Raw genomic sequence first — 14,742 nt, 5'->3', positions numbered from 1 at the left:
CACGAACTTACTTCTGTCCAAAAGCACTAGCTGACGCACGTATGTTTGTACCTCATTGCGCTCTCAGACATTCTATGTGCTCCGTGGGCGACACTTTGATGTCGCATAGTCGCTGCGCAATTGGCTGTCTTGTGGCACACACACAATTGGCACGACAGAAATTCGATCGATCGCAGCTGATTTCTGTTCGCATCCACCCGTCTTCCGAGGTCACAACGCGACAAAAAAAAAAAAAAAGAAATACTACATAGGACAACGCGCGCGATGGTGCCGTATCGCGGCCACGTACCACTACATATGTGGCCACAACTACATATAATACCGCTCCTCCATCAACAAAATGCCAATCACCAGCATGCAGCCCAACTACCTTGTATGCGCAACCATTTGCGGATCCGTTAGCAGCGAACCGTCCGGGTTCTGAAGGAGACGGACTTTACAAAAGCTATGCAGAACGATGCGCAGCGTCGTCTGCTCTTGGCCAAGCGGAGCGTACGCCATGCTGCACTTTTTTCTGCACCTCTTCTGGAGAGAGTGCAGAGTGAGCGAGAACTCGTGCAGAACTAGCCCTGCACCTTGACAAAACGAGGAGAGAAGTGCAGACGGCGCGCGCGGCACTGGCAAAACGAGCACGGCGGTGCTGCACTACTTGAATTAGTGCAGCTGGTGCAGGCAAATCGAAGAGACCTTATGTTTCTCCTCACTCCTTTCAGCTAGCGCATGCGCAGAAGCGACGGAGCATTCTAATAAACAAAGTCTAGTGTGTTACACGCGGCCTTAAAGGCTTAAATCTTGTCGTTCTAGAGTTTTTAATCAAATGCGCTGCGCTTCTTGGGCACAGCAGTGCATACAAAAATAAAAAAAATAAAAGGGTAATTGCGCTACATTTCGCAATCTGCATAGTGAGATGCATCACATCGCTGTCCTTGGTTTTTGTTTCGTTTTTCGCGGAACGTAGATAAGACCTTTCTGACTCCACATCCCCAAAATTTTGTTTTGTGCTAACCCAGTCTTTCCTTCATACGCTTTAGCCAAGTGAAACGGCAAAACTAACAAATGACTCACTGACTTCGACGAAGGGTTTATTGCTTTTATCTGCTTTGAACACTTTGAACCTTTGAATATGATATGTTAGGGGAACTGTTAAATATGGCTTATCTTTACAAACAATTTCTAGAATGAGTAACGGGATAGAGCGTATTTGTTAGGCTTGAGACTATTATCTTTTTTAGAAATAATGTTTGATGATTCAGTGAGCAGCAGTCAGGTATAGTCAGGGGTGAATTTATCGATGTTTACGGTTTACCCCCGTGCCACTAGGTGGCCAATAGTCGGCTTTCGAAAATTCATGCAGCAGCGTTTATGACGTGAATTTCTGTCTTTGTGAGTAACCCATTTCGTTTTTCTCTAACTAGCGCTCTTTTCTCTCGGATTTTATGTTCGTACTTTGCATAGCTTCCGTGCCCACGCTAGCGCCACAGTTCCATCGTTGGGATCGGTGCTTGAGTGTGTTTTTCACTTCGAAAGAAGAGTCGGCGCCAATGCACGCTGACCACGTTAGGCCTAACGTTTATGGTGGCGGCAGCGTCGGCGGGAGTTAGTCTTGTATTTTTCTTTTGCCCCCTGACGCGACGTCTACTTTGTCGGGAAGCCGGTACTGCCAGCATGGTCGAGAATCGATCCTTCGCTTGTATTGACGCTCGTTGCGCGCTGTTCAGTATTAAAAGTAAGCATCATTCGCGTAGTAAGCCGGCGCATCCGGCCGGCATCCTTCCATTGAACATGCTTAGCCTCTGGCGTCCCTATGGCCGCGCTCGTCGGGAATGCGGATTGTTTTTTTCACGTTCGCCATCTCGGTATTTTTTTTTCTGCTCTCGTTATTCATTGCCTTGGTTGGTGCGGTCGCTGCAGGGATGTCGGTTTGTTCAGGTACACGGGACTTCATAAGAACGCTTCATTTTAAAGCGCACTGTTCGGCTGAAGCGGCATTTCGGTCACGCCTACGCTATTGGATTACCTGCGTTTAGGTGCGCATGTGTCCGCGGCTGTTCCGTTTTCGCGCTTTTTTCGGGATTGCTTGCGCGCGCCGAAGCCTTGACGATTGCGTTTATTGTTCTCAGCGCATCCCCATGTTTTTGCGAGGGTCTATGGCTTCAGCTAAAACGGATGTTGCTCACATTGATGCTGTACCGGCATCAAGCTTGTTTGCATTTTTTTGTTTGTGTGCGCGCTGTGCCAGTGTTGATGAATAATAACACGTATTTTTCCTTTGCTTTTCTAGTAACGCACATAGAGGGCATCTTTTTGTAAGAATTTTTTTTCTATATTCATTTCTTTTGTGTAACTTTTTGCCAATCAGAAGTGCGCCCGTTGCGATTTTGGCCCCCATGTGAGCCTTCTCGTGCACAGCCTGACATTCTGTCGATCCTTCGCATTTCAAATTGACTTTTGAATCGGGATGGTTGTATCTTTTTCTTAAAGTTAGTACAGAATTCAACATTCGTTTGCTAGTGGTGGCCATTTGTGTAGAAAATGACCAAAAGGGCATGAAGAGATGAGACTGACAGAAATGAAAATTTCAACTTTGCTTTATGTTGTTTCTCGCCATGTGTAAACAGCCACAAGTGCTGTTCAATTTGGGGACTTAGAAAATTTCTTAAATGATGTCTCCTCTATTTTAGTGGTTGCACAAAAACTGCGAAGCAAGTGCCATGGTCGTTGTCATGCGCTTCAAAGCCTGTGCTTGCATGGTTGTGAGAGGAGAGAATCTTACTTCACTGTGTACTGAATGAAATAAATGCACAAGAAGGCTCACTGGAAGTCATTGCGGACAGGGAGTGTTGTTTGTTTGGGTTGTCATGGATGGCAAGTAATGTGGCCTGGTGGCATGCTAAGCTAGGGCACGCAGGTGGGAACATCTGCATTGTCGGTACTGGGGTGTTCATTTATGCCTCCCGATGTTTTGTCTTTTTGCCTTTTCATCATTTTTTGAGTGGGTGCATACTGGAGGCACCATTGTGAGAGCATCTCATGTTGAGGTGCAAGTTGTGCCCTATACTCCGTTTCATACATTAGGTGCAACACAGCGAAAGCTACGCACATAGTCAGCAAGAAAAAAAAAAGGAGGCGTATCACTATGCGCTCGTTTTGTGGCCGAGTGGTTTCTGCGGAAACGGGCTCTATTCCAAGCATACACGTTTGCAATAGCTTGCTTCGCGTGCCTGGACATCTTCGCAGTACGGATCTTGTAGAAAAAATCCACCCCGAAGAACCATTTTCTCCATAACAAATGCACAGTGCGGAGGGCACAGCTAGCAAGCTTGCGGGGCAGCGAAAATGCGACACGAACGAAAACGACATGCCAAACATACAAATTCACTGAATCCGATCCTTTTTCCCTAAAAAGGTGCTCTGTATAGTTGATGGAAAATGTGAGATGCATTAAGACTAAGCAACTATTATTTCCTCTTGTGAAGAGCAGGCATTATTTTTCATAGCGGATGCAAAGAGTGCTCATTGTGGTGTTATGGAGTATAGGAGGTTAAAGTTCATGCCTAATGTGTCATGGGTAGGCTTGGCGCATAAACACTGCCATTTTTTGCGATAAGTGTGAAGAAAATGCTACCGATTTCTAAAAGTGCGAAGCATGTGAAGGAGTATCATTCAATTTCACTTTGGTTGGAGTCTGGGGTCTGATAGGCAAATTATAATAGCATGGGAAAGTGACAGTTAAACATGCGGGGTGATCGGCTGCAGCCCAGTGGCTTGCAAAGCTGATTTGTTTGCGTCGACACAGGAGTGCTTATTTGTTTTATCTTTCAAGTTCAGTTTGTAGCAAGCTCTTTAGTGCTGGTGACTGCAGAATGGCATGCAGTGTGCTACTGTCTTGACTCCTGAAATGTTATTTGCTGCTTTTATCAAGTGGCATAGAGGACCAACTTATTCACCTTAAACTATGAATGCTAGGTTCGGGCCAGAAAAAGTTGCAAGGGCTTTGTGCGCACTTGCACAGGGTTATCCACTCTTTGGGTGAACATGGTGCAGCGTGGTCGCACTTTGCAAAGCATCTGTTGTGGGTGCACATCGGAAGTGAAGTGTAATCTAGAGGTGGCGCTTACTGTTGTCACCTTTAGCACTGGAACGCGGCAGCTAGGGCTCGAGCAGTGTAGCATCTGCACCACTTTGCTTTGATGTGCCATGTTCACCCCCAAGGAGTGGAGGCATAACATGTGACAGGACTGAGGACAGCTGCATTGCAGTTCCTCTAGCGGCACAAATACACTTATTGCTAAGAAAATAGGAAATCTTATCTCCTTAGCAAATTGGCTGGTGGTGGCGACTGCTGTATACCATTTTATGCGATAGCATAAGGGCCCTGCTTTGCAGAAATGTCAGTGGCATCGCTGATGAAGGTGTCCTTTGTGGCCTTAATAATCTGAGGAACCTGAGAAAATGTTTGAATTTCAAATCCAGGCACAGGTCTAAATGAAGCCAAAATTGGTGGTTATTTAATAGAGGCTTTACAAAAGTTAGCGCCATCTAGTGAAGGAAACAAACTGCGCGCGGCGGCCATGCTTTGTTCAGTCCGCCCGCGCCTCTCATCGAGTATGCTGTCAACGTGCGCCTTCGTGGAACCTGTGCATGCACCGAAAGGTGCATTGGAATGCTCACAGCAGTTGCTGTTACCTCTATTCGGAATGATGCCACCATGTTGCTGCGTGCCCTTCTGCAGCCAGCGCACCGTCGTAGACGTGCACTGAATTGAGGTATTCGCGTGTGTGCGAATGTTTGTTTGCAGTCCTAATTGGCTTTGTCACTTGCATCATGTGGAGGATTACTGCACGTCCCTCTGACTGGGAGCTAGCTCACAGAGCGTGCTATGGAGCCTTGTGAACTTGAAGGATAAGCTTATGCTGGGATGGAGGACACGGGAGAAGGAGCAATGCATGTATAATGAATGCTATAATGCAAATACGTTCTTTGAAACATTTGTACGTAGGTTGCATTTACCATTGTGTATTTGATTTAAGACACGGGCATGATTACCTAAACTACTTTTCACAGTCATACGAAATGGTAGTGCTTGGTGCAGAGAGCAATATGGTTGTCTAGTGCGCCCGAGGTGCGTGTTTCACGCTGCAAAAGCAAGTGGCTGCCAAACCCGCGTCGTCTAGTAAAGTAGGAAAAGATGTCATCCCACTAATGTGTTGTAATATGCTCATGTGCAGCCCGTTTCGACCGGTCCACGTCCAGAGCGCGCAGCTCAGGTTTGCATTCTGTGCCTTTATACCTGCCAGTGCGGCCGATAAAATAACGAAGTGTGCACTTCACTTTCGTGTGCTTTGTCGAGTCACCCGATGGTTCGCTAATTGACAGCTACCTGAAATTCAGTGAATTTTGTAAATATGCCGATTTCTTTTTTATTCCCTCTGTCAGATAGTAGATATTTGAAGCCGTAACCTCATATGAAAGCGCTGACATGGGAAGCTTCAAGGAACTCTGAGGAAGAGGAACTCGGCTGTAATGAAAAGAAATTTGAAAAGTCTACTCACATTACTGCGAAGTGTTTGTGCTTGGTGCAACTGGCTGTGTTCATAAAGTCAGATTTGTATCATATCATTATAAAAATTTAGAGGGACACTTGAGCTCAGTCGTGAAAGGTATAACACGATAGCGTCTCTCTCTCATACACACACACGCACGATGTTTTCTTCGCATTTTATATTTTAGCTATTTTATTTATATTCTATTTCTATCATTTCTTTATTTATTGTTATTTTATTTGATGTTTTATATTTTTATACACAAATACTCATGCGTCAGCAACAATCGCTTTCCATTCTGAGCAATTTGACACTTTTGAACACATTCTTCAATTATTTCAAAATACGCTAGGCATCGTGAACAGAAACCGCCAGGGACAGAGAGGAGAGGTCCAAGAACAGCACACTTGGTTAAATCGTTAAAAGTGCGAACAGAACGGTGAGCGCTGACGGGCAAACGCGAAACGAACGGATGGAGCGATCAAAATATGGCGGCCAGCGCGGGATCAGCGTGCCGCTCACGGTAGCCAGACTTACTTTTGTAAACCTTCTATTTTGGTTAATTAGAGTGGTTATGGGGCTCAAGAGGAAAGTATACAACAGTTGCATCTTACCTGTACTCACCTATGGGGCTGAAACGTGGAGGCTAACCAAGAGAGTTCTACTTAAGTTGAGGACAACCCAGAGGGCTATGGAGCGAAAAATGGTAGGGGTAACATTAAGAAATAGGAAGCGTGCAGAGTGGGTCAGAGAAATAACTCAAGTTACCGACATTCTAGTGGAAATTACGAAGAAGAAATGGGCATGGGCAGGACATGTAGTGCGAAGAGAGGATAACCGATGGTCACTTATGGTAACAAACTGGACTCCAAGAGAAGTATAGCGTAGCAGGGGGCGACAGAAAGTTAGGTGGGCGGACGAGGTTAAGAAGTTCAGAGTGGTCAAGTGGATGCAGCTAGCAGACCGGGTTAATTGGAGGAATATGGGAGAGGCCTTCACCCTGCAGTGGGTATAGTCAGGCTGATGATGATGGGGCTTGAACATGGCCCCTCTCTTAGCTGTGAGACTATTGTGCCACACGCGGGCCTGGAAGCCAAGTTAGAAGGGGACGTAGTGAGTACGTCTTGATCTCTGGCTTGGTGGTGTATCTTGATATATATATATATATATATGCTAACTGCAATTAACTGTATGCTAATTAGTTAGAAATTACTTACGAAGAGGTGGTGTCATTGAATGTTAATGCCGTTGTGAATAAAAAGAAAGGGATGTACAGACCAAAGCAAATCGTTCGCTGGGACAGTTGCATGCTAAGCAGATGCTTGCAAACGAGAAGTAGGAAAGGTGACGTCGGTCCATTAATGCTATTGCATATCGCTCTTAAAGCCTTTTGTCTGTTGTAAACACTCAGGGAGAATAGTGTATTGCATTTCATATTGCAGGGATTAGTCTATATAGGTCAACTCTATTTCATTCTCAGTGTGCCTTTAAGGTTGTGTGAGACATTTGTTGGCTCACATATGCGCCCACTGGCAGCGACAAATTATTTGTTCACTGTCCCTTCTAATGAAATGTGCTTTCGGTGAATAATGATGAGCCTTTATTAAGTAGTAAAATGATTGAGGCTGTAATCCCTACTTGGGAAGTGCATTTCATTTAGCGTGTAAAAATTGAGGAACCATGCTCGGTGGGACCCCACAGCTGATGGCCTTGTGGGGTGTACTCACGAGAGCTTTAGAATAGGGGCTGACTGCATCTGGATTACATTCGAAGTATTTCTGTATGAAAGTGAAATGTTAAATTTTAAGTCCTGTTTGCTTGCACATTGCCACATTGCACACTCGTTCAGTGCCTCAAATGCTGGGTAACAAGAGAAGAGGCTTCCAAAGGCCCATTACGTGCACGGTTACAATCTACTGTCTTCCGGGATCTCGATCGCAAGGAAAAACTTTGCACTACAGTGTACAGTCGTGCCTCGTTAATATGGACACATTGGTTTCCGACCAAAACTGTCCATAAAGCGAGTCATCCATAATAACGAGTCATGAATAAAAACAAAAAGGTTTTTATTCAGAAAAGAAAATTGTAATTAACGACTGCTTTTGTACATAACGGTGTGCACTGGACTCAAAATTCCACAGAACACCGACAATTTTGAGTGCATTATCCTTGTCATTGTTGTCTTAAAAAAATTTCAGTGCAGTCTGAAGCGACTCGCTTACCATGACACCCGTGATGTTGGACTTTGTGTTGGTCGAACTTTCGAGCACAAACTCCTCACTGGCTGATGAATCAGCGTCTGATTCTCTACTCACCGCCACTTCCAAAATGGCCTCTTCACTGAGCTAAGTAGCCGCTAAGTAGCTGCTTGAGATTCTCCTGAGGCGAGGAAACAGCTGAGCTGTCGATACTAGTCCCTCGCAGCTTGGATTGACTGAGATGGCTTTTGCCGCTTGTATTCACAGATTTCTTTGCGTCTATGTTCAGCTCTGTTTCTTTTGCGTTTAACTCCCGCCTTGCCAAAAGCCAGACTCAACTTGAGGGCTACAGGCTCCTGATGCTGTGCACTTTCTGCCTAGTTAACCTTTCTGCCTTTCCGTTCTGATTCTTTCTTTTTTTGCCTTGTACTGTTTCTATAAGGAAGCAAGGGAGTCAAGTTGGCAAGCTGCTATGCAGAGGGCTGTCGAACATCCCGTCTTCTTGGCGCCGTTTTTATGTGTTCCCATAAAACAAACACTGCAAGCCGAAGTACAGTTTAGAACGACGGCTAGCCGACTACGACGGGCTCAGACCTTGTCAAGGCCGCATCGTTGACTCAAAGCGAAGCCGACATACGGACCGCCTAGGGTGCAAAAATTGTCAGTTCGGCAGCGCAACAGGGACGAAAACCAGGAGCATGAGAGGGAAGCGCGTCCAGGACGGGACGCCCGGTTCCGTGTGCGTGTTCGTATGTCGCCTTTCATTTGTCGCTCTACTTTGTGAGTGTGTCTTAACTCTCACCGAAATGCGTTAACGGCTTCATGGAACACACATTGCGCTTTGGGAAAGAAAACTTCAGTTCCCATCGCCACTGTAGGCACTTGTCTTTCTTCCTGTCATTTCTTTCTTACGCTTTTACCGGCCTCTCTGTTCACGTTCAGCAGAATTTATTGCAAACACATGTTGCTGTTTTCCCGACTGCGGCGGCACTTCCGCTGCACCCGGAAATCGCCTGGTTCCCCCCTTTCGGGGTCTTACTTACGCTGACCCTCGGTTTTCTGTGTACGTTCCGCTCCGCTCTTGCGCTCCCCTCCCTTAGTACGGCGACACGCAGGCTTTGGTTCTTTCCAACCCCACAGGACTCGTTCAGGCATCCCGCCGTACCGGCTGTCACGTAGGTTCGCGGGCGGCGCGTCCTTCTCTAAGTTGCGTTCGGGCTCCTCTGCTTTTTTTTCAAGCACTGTCCATATTAACGAGACAAAAATACATGGGCCCATGTGGGGCGCGCGCATTCTTCCCCTGTCCATTGTCGGGACAGCGAGATTCCATATTAACGAGGCATAAATACATTGAAAAGGTTTCGTCCCCAGAAAAACTGTCCATAATTCGGGTCGTCCATATTAACGGGTCATATTAACGGGGCACGACTGTATATCCGCTTGGGCGAAGCAAATTTTGAAGCGCTAATTGGGCACAAAGATAACAGCTGTAAACCAAGCCCAAAGATGGCAGCAATCGGCTGGCTGCAACGCCCGCGGCGCGCGCAGGAATTTCAAACAAAATGGCTCTTTTCGGCGGGCATTTTGTGGCTTTTGTGACGTTTTGAAAGCCAATTTTATCGCATTTCCTGACCGAATTCAGTGTTAATAATTTAAGTGCAGGTGCTCAAGGGGTAAACATTCAGAAAGTGAGTGTCTCAAAATCAGTGTTTGAACATTGTCAACCGTTCTAAGACTCGTGTGCCCCCTTACTTAACTCTACGACTGTTATCTTTTTTCACTTCTGCAAGTCTTTAAGTAATTTTATTTTCCAGCTGATTACGCATTTATCAACAATCTGAAAGTTCGCAACTTAGACGCAGTTTCCTTTAATTGCCGCGGACGCCGCCACTGTTATACACCTAGGTACGGCTGGTTGCGATGGAGTCTCCCTCGAGACCGGCTGTGACCTAGGGTGCCTTGTATCGAGGCACCCTATATACATCTGAATTCCGACCATTCAAAAACACTGTGGTTTGATACATGGGGCCTATAGGAAATTTCGCAACTGGTAGTATCAAAGAGGCTGGCATCAGTGCGCTTAATTTTCATTAAACTGGCGCCGTTTTTACTCGCTATTAACACTAATAACAGCCTTTTGGAAACTATTGGAAACTGCAGATATGATTAATAAATAGCTTTTTGTTGGGGATTATTCGTCTATGTTCATTATCATCAGCAGCTGCATTTTTTAGCCTCTCACTTGTCAGGGATTTTGAAAATAGTGGTTTGCTAAACACCCTCGTTTTGCGTCGAAGCCACGGCAGACAGTGTTTTGGAATTGGCCGCTTCACTGCATCTCTCGCATGCTCCTGTGCGCAATTCTTGCGTGTAGCTGCGGAAATCGGTCACAACCTGCGCTGCCGAACTGCACATGCCAAGCTGCTTTGCTAATGTTCTGTGTCATCGATTCGGGCTTAGATGATGCGTACACGAGATAAAACACACTTGCATGTTACACATTGGCACTTCCTAAATGGTGTGCGAAAGGACATTTTAAAAAAAACGCGATATTACACTTTTGTTAATCTCAATTCTTAAGATTCGCAGACGAGTAATTCGTGCTCACCTGTAATCCGATATCCAAACTTTGTAATGATCTCTTGAAAAGATCAGTCTGTGCTAAAACTGACGATGCGTGTACATTCCATTCGTTATGCACAAGAGATGCTTCTCGCCATTCGTCACAATAGCGCTTGTTCTGGCTAAAAACGACAACGGCACGTTTGCACGTGTACAACTCGCACGCTCGTCTGCCAGCATCCATGCAGACGTTCTGAGAGGAGACCGGCCGCTGTCGGTCAAACCGCACTAGACGGTGCCAAAGCTTGACTGGCAGTGCAAGAGAAGAAACGGGTCTTGTAGAAAGCCATACTCGGCAGGAGTGCACTCAATGGGACAGGAATATGAAGGGAAGGGCTTCTCTGCAGCGGCAGCTGGTGTGGACAGCAGCCTGCCCATGTGCTCGCGGATGACTCGGGTTGTTTGGGCTGCTGTCGCACACAATTCTAAGAGGTCAAGAAACTGCAGAAGCAGTGGCACGAGACAAGCTGTGCAAGCACAGACTAGAAGGGAAAGGCAGAGAACAATGAATGCGTGGGCGATGAAAAATGGGTGTGACAACCGGAAGTCTGCGAACCAAGCATCACCCGATGATGTTTCCTAGGCGGGGCAGACTTCCTGAGCTGTTTTAGTTTTTTTCTGGTGTCTCGAAGTGTTAAGTTTTGAGGGAAGAGTGGAGGAGTGCCATTTTTAATCACCAATATCTTCGGTGTTAATGAAGCTATCTAAAAAAATTCCTTTGAATCGACTTGTGAGGGTGTACCTATCTCTCGAACGATTTGCTTTACCTCATTTTAGGCATTTCATAGTCCCTTTAACCTCGTGTTTGGCATATGATAGCCTTAGTTGCTTATGCGCCACAAAGTGCAACACAACACTCAGGTTCTGCCACCATTGTGCATAAATATCTGCCTCAGTCATCAACGGCGGTCAGACCTGTGACGCAGCAGGGGTGCTAAGAATCTGGCTCCGCTGGACAGGCTGCCATTGGAAACTGACCCTGGCAACTTTTATCGCTAGAACACTACCTAGTGAGGCTAGTTTGGCAGTGCTTTTAGAGGATGGTCGCTTAGGGCAACAAACTGGATTCCAAGGGAAGGAAAGCATAGCGGGGGGTGGCAGAAAATTAGGTGGGCGGATGAGATTTAAGAAGTTTGCAGGGGTCAAATGGATGCAGCTCCCACAGGACCGCGTTAATTGGAGGAATATGGGAGAGGCCTTCGCCCTGCTGTGGGTATAGTCAGGCTGAGGATAATGATGATCTGCCTCACCGGGAAGCTGTCTTGCAGGTTTTGCAACTGGTCTGTTCACATTATTTTTGGTTGGCACTGGCTCGAAATGCTGTCGTGCCAGCTACGTTTTGAATTTTTCATGTGCTTGTCATTGTAGGGAGAAAATTGTTGATTGACAGATTTATCTTTGTTATTATCAAGTTGGGGAGTAGCATGTTGCCTTCCTGATGTGCTAGAAAATTTTGTATTTGTGGCATGTCTCTCTTGTGATATTCTGTTAGCAAGGGAACAGTAGGAGCCTCCATGACAGCCCTGCTCTCCTGTGCCGCCTGCTTTTTTCTTGCAGTCTCTATGCCCATCGCTTTTTTATGCCTTGACGTGATGGCTGAGTTGTGCAAGGAAACACCTGTTAACCAACCCCCCTTCCCTCCCACCTTTTTTGCTCTTTTGCAGCCAGTGTTTTTTTTACCCGTTTTTTTTTCTTCGTAATTTTTTTTTGTTTTTTTCTCGCTATTTTTTTTTTTTTACCGGCTTGGATCCGTCGTCTTTTACCATCATCGCTGCTGCTCCTTGCTGCTGACGTTGGGGGCCCTCCTGTCTTCCTGGCCGGTTCGCTGACTCGCTGCCTGGTTGATCCACTGCTGCAGTGCTTCGAAGGAAGTGCCTTTTTTTTTTCCTCCTCCGGAGCCTAGCCATCAGTCCTGTGAGCTCCTGGCAAGGCGGGAGCAAGCGAAACCGAACCGGAACAGCGAGGGCCTGACCCAGCGTGCACACTGGAACAAGACGAAGCCATGGAAGGCGACGGAGGCAATAGCCAGACCAACCTGATCATCAACTACCTTCCCCAAAGCCTGACGGACGAGGAGTTCCGCAGCCTTTTCACCAGCATCGGTCCCATAAAGTCGTCCAAGATTGTGCGCCACAAGGCAACTGGCTACAGCTATGGCTTTGGCTTTGTTGACTACCAAGGAGCTGGCGACGCAGCAAGAGCTGTTGAGACACTCAACGGCTTGCAGCTGCAGAACAAGAAGATCAAGGTGGCATACGCGCGGCCCGGCGGCGAGACCATTAAACACGCCAACCTCTACATCCGTGGCATCCCCAAGCACTTTCCAGCAGAGCAGGCCGAGAAGCTGTTTGCTGATTTTGGCAGGCTGATCCAGTTCAGGGTGCTCAAGGATGACTCGGGTGCTACCAACAAGGGGGTGGCTTTCGCGTTGTACGATCTCCGTGAGAACGCCGAAGCTGCCATGGCAGCTCTGACGGGCCAAACGCTGCCGGGTGCCACCGAGCCACTCCTGATCAAGTTTGCAGAGGACAACTCAAAGAAGCTGCGGCCGCCCGGAGGCCGAGGTGCCCAGGGTCAGCTCATCGGACCCCCAGGTGCTGGTGGTGGACCCATGCGTGGTGCTCAGGGTCGCTATCGGTACAACCCACTGACGGGCTCCTACCAGTATCCAATGGGTGGCATGGCTCCGGCTCCAACTGCAGCTGACGCTGGCGGGCACGTGCTCTTTGTCTACAACATTGGGACCGATACAGACGAGAAGTCGCTCTGGCAACTTTTTGCCCAATACGGCACTGTGACCAAGGTGAACATCATCCGTGACACGGCCACAGGGCTGTCCAAGGGCTTTGGCTTTGTGACCATGGCCAACTACCAGGACTGCGTGTGGGCCATTGAGGCTCTGAACGGGTTCCGCTATGCAGGCCGGCCTCTGCAAGTCTCCTTCAAGCAGCCAAAGTAAAGAGGGGTACTGCTAGATAGTTGCGAGAGGTTCTAACCAGAGTGCAGCACTTAGCTTCAAATGTGCTGCTCAGAATGGTTACACAGGGAAGCTCTATACAGCACTCTGGATGCACTTCTTGGTACTCATGGGTTAGAGTCAGTGCTCCTGACGATTGTCTTTGGCACACTTCCAAGCCCCACCCCACCTTTCTTTATTTCCCTCCCTATTTGTTGAATTGTTTTTCCGAGAACCGCTCTGGATTGGCTTCGCGCTGCTACATGTCGCCTGCGTGCTAAGAAGAAAACGGCGGGCCGCCACTAGGGGCTGGTAGCGTTTTGAGGGGTGGGGCTTGATGTGCTTTATATATATAAATATTTTTGTCCCCCGAATTCATGTATTGGACATATGCGGAACCTACTACCCCTGTTTGTCTTGCTCAAAAATCAGATTGGTAATGGAGCTGACAGACTGTGCACCATTGGGGGAAGCAGGAAACTTCATGCATTCATCACTCTTTCCCAATATTTTTTTGTATTGTATGTGTGGGCATTTTGTTTTCTTTTTTGTCATGTGTGAATGTGCTACTGTAGTGAGGATGTGTCATTTCTTTTTGTAGCAAATTGCCAAGTTTCTTTTTTTTAGTTTTCCGGTTTAGTTGGCAGTTGCCTCCAGATTGCTGTGTCATTGCTGTTGTGTCGTAAGCTGTTGTATTTGTTATTGTTACAAATTTGAAAGAATTATCGACTGAGAATGGTGACTGTGCAAGTACTCTCTCCCTTCTGTGGCTTGTTTTTTTTTTTTTCTTTTTGTCATTTATATTGCCTATTCTCTTGGTCAGAATAGGCACATCTAAGGGTTTGCCTGAACGTACATAAAATGTATCCTATATTTCACATCAACTGGTAATGCTCCTCTGCCTCATTGTCCTGGAAGCAGGGGGATCATGAAATAAAAGGCCTGTCATCATCTTGCTTTACTGTTGCTTATGGCACTGAAGCCTCGCAAGTCTCTACGGTCTTTGAAATCCATCTTCTGGCTGTTATGTAGTAACTCAGAATCTCGTAGAGTCCATGTAACACTTCCTTATCGACGTTAGCACAACCCTCAAGTCGGTTTGATTGGGCATGTAAGGCGGGCGTTTAACTATTTCATGTACTGAGACTAGCGGTGCAAAGTTTCCAGAAATTTTGAACGGCCTGAAAAATAAAAGCAGGTTTACTTTTCATGAAAAGTAAATTTTGGAAAAGAAGCATACTTAGAAGAGAGTGCACTAAAGAGTACAAACCGCCTAGTAAAGAGAAGAGACATTAGTCTGCCAACTAAGATCCGTATAACCCGTGCTATGGTCTTTCCAGTTGTGATGTATGGATGCGAGAGTTGGACTGTGAAGAAGGCTGACCGCCAAAGAATTGACACATTTAAATTGTGGTGCTGGCGG

At 46.7% G+C, this 14,742-nt stretch overlaps 1 pseudogene across 5 annotated transcripts; it reads left to right on the top strand.

Annotated features, from left to right (window-relative positions):
• Nucleotides 1-1,252: 1,252 nt before the first annotated feature.
• LOC146180277 (ELAV-like protein 1-B pseudogene) lies at nt 1,253-14,258 on the top strand (annotated as a pseudogene). Of its 5 annotated transcripts, XR_014700803.1 has the most exons (3): nt 1,354-1,383; nt 2,282-2,306; nt 12,028-14,258. The product of XR_014700803.1 is annotated as an ELAV-like protein 1-B pseudogene, transcript variant X2 (transcript). The 5 variants fall into 5 exon arrangements; XR_014700804.1 differs by lacking the exon at nt 2,282-2,306 and having other exon boundaries at nt 1,253-1,383; nt 12,222-14,258; XR_014700802.1 differs by lacking the exon at nt 2,282-2,306 and having other exon boundaries at nt 1,291-1,383.
• Nucleotides 14,259-14,742: the final 484 nt, after the last annotated feature.

Source organism: Amblyomma maculatum, chromosome 9 (genome assembly GCF_055883805.1).
Source record: "Amblyomma maculatum isolate TAMU_Amacu chromosome 9, ASM5588380v1, whole genome shotgun sequence".
Lineage (NCBI taxonomy): Eukaryota > Metazoa > Arthropoda > Arachnida > Ixodida > Ixodidae > Amblyomma > Amblyomma maculatum.
This window is presented reverse-complemented; position numbering and strand designations above follow the sequence as displayed.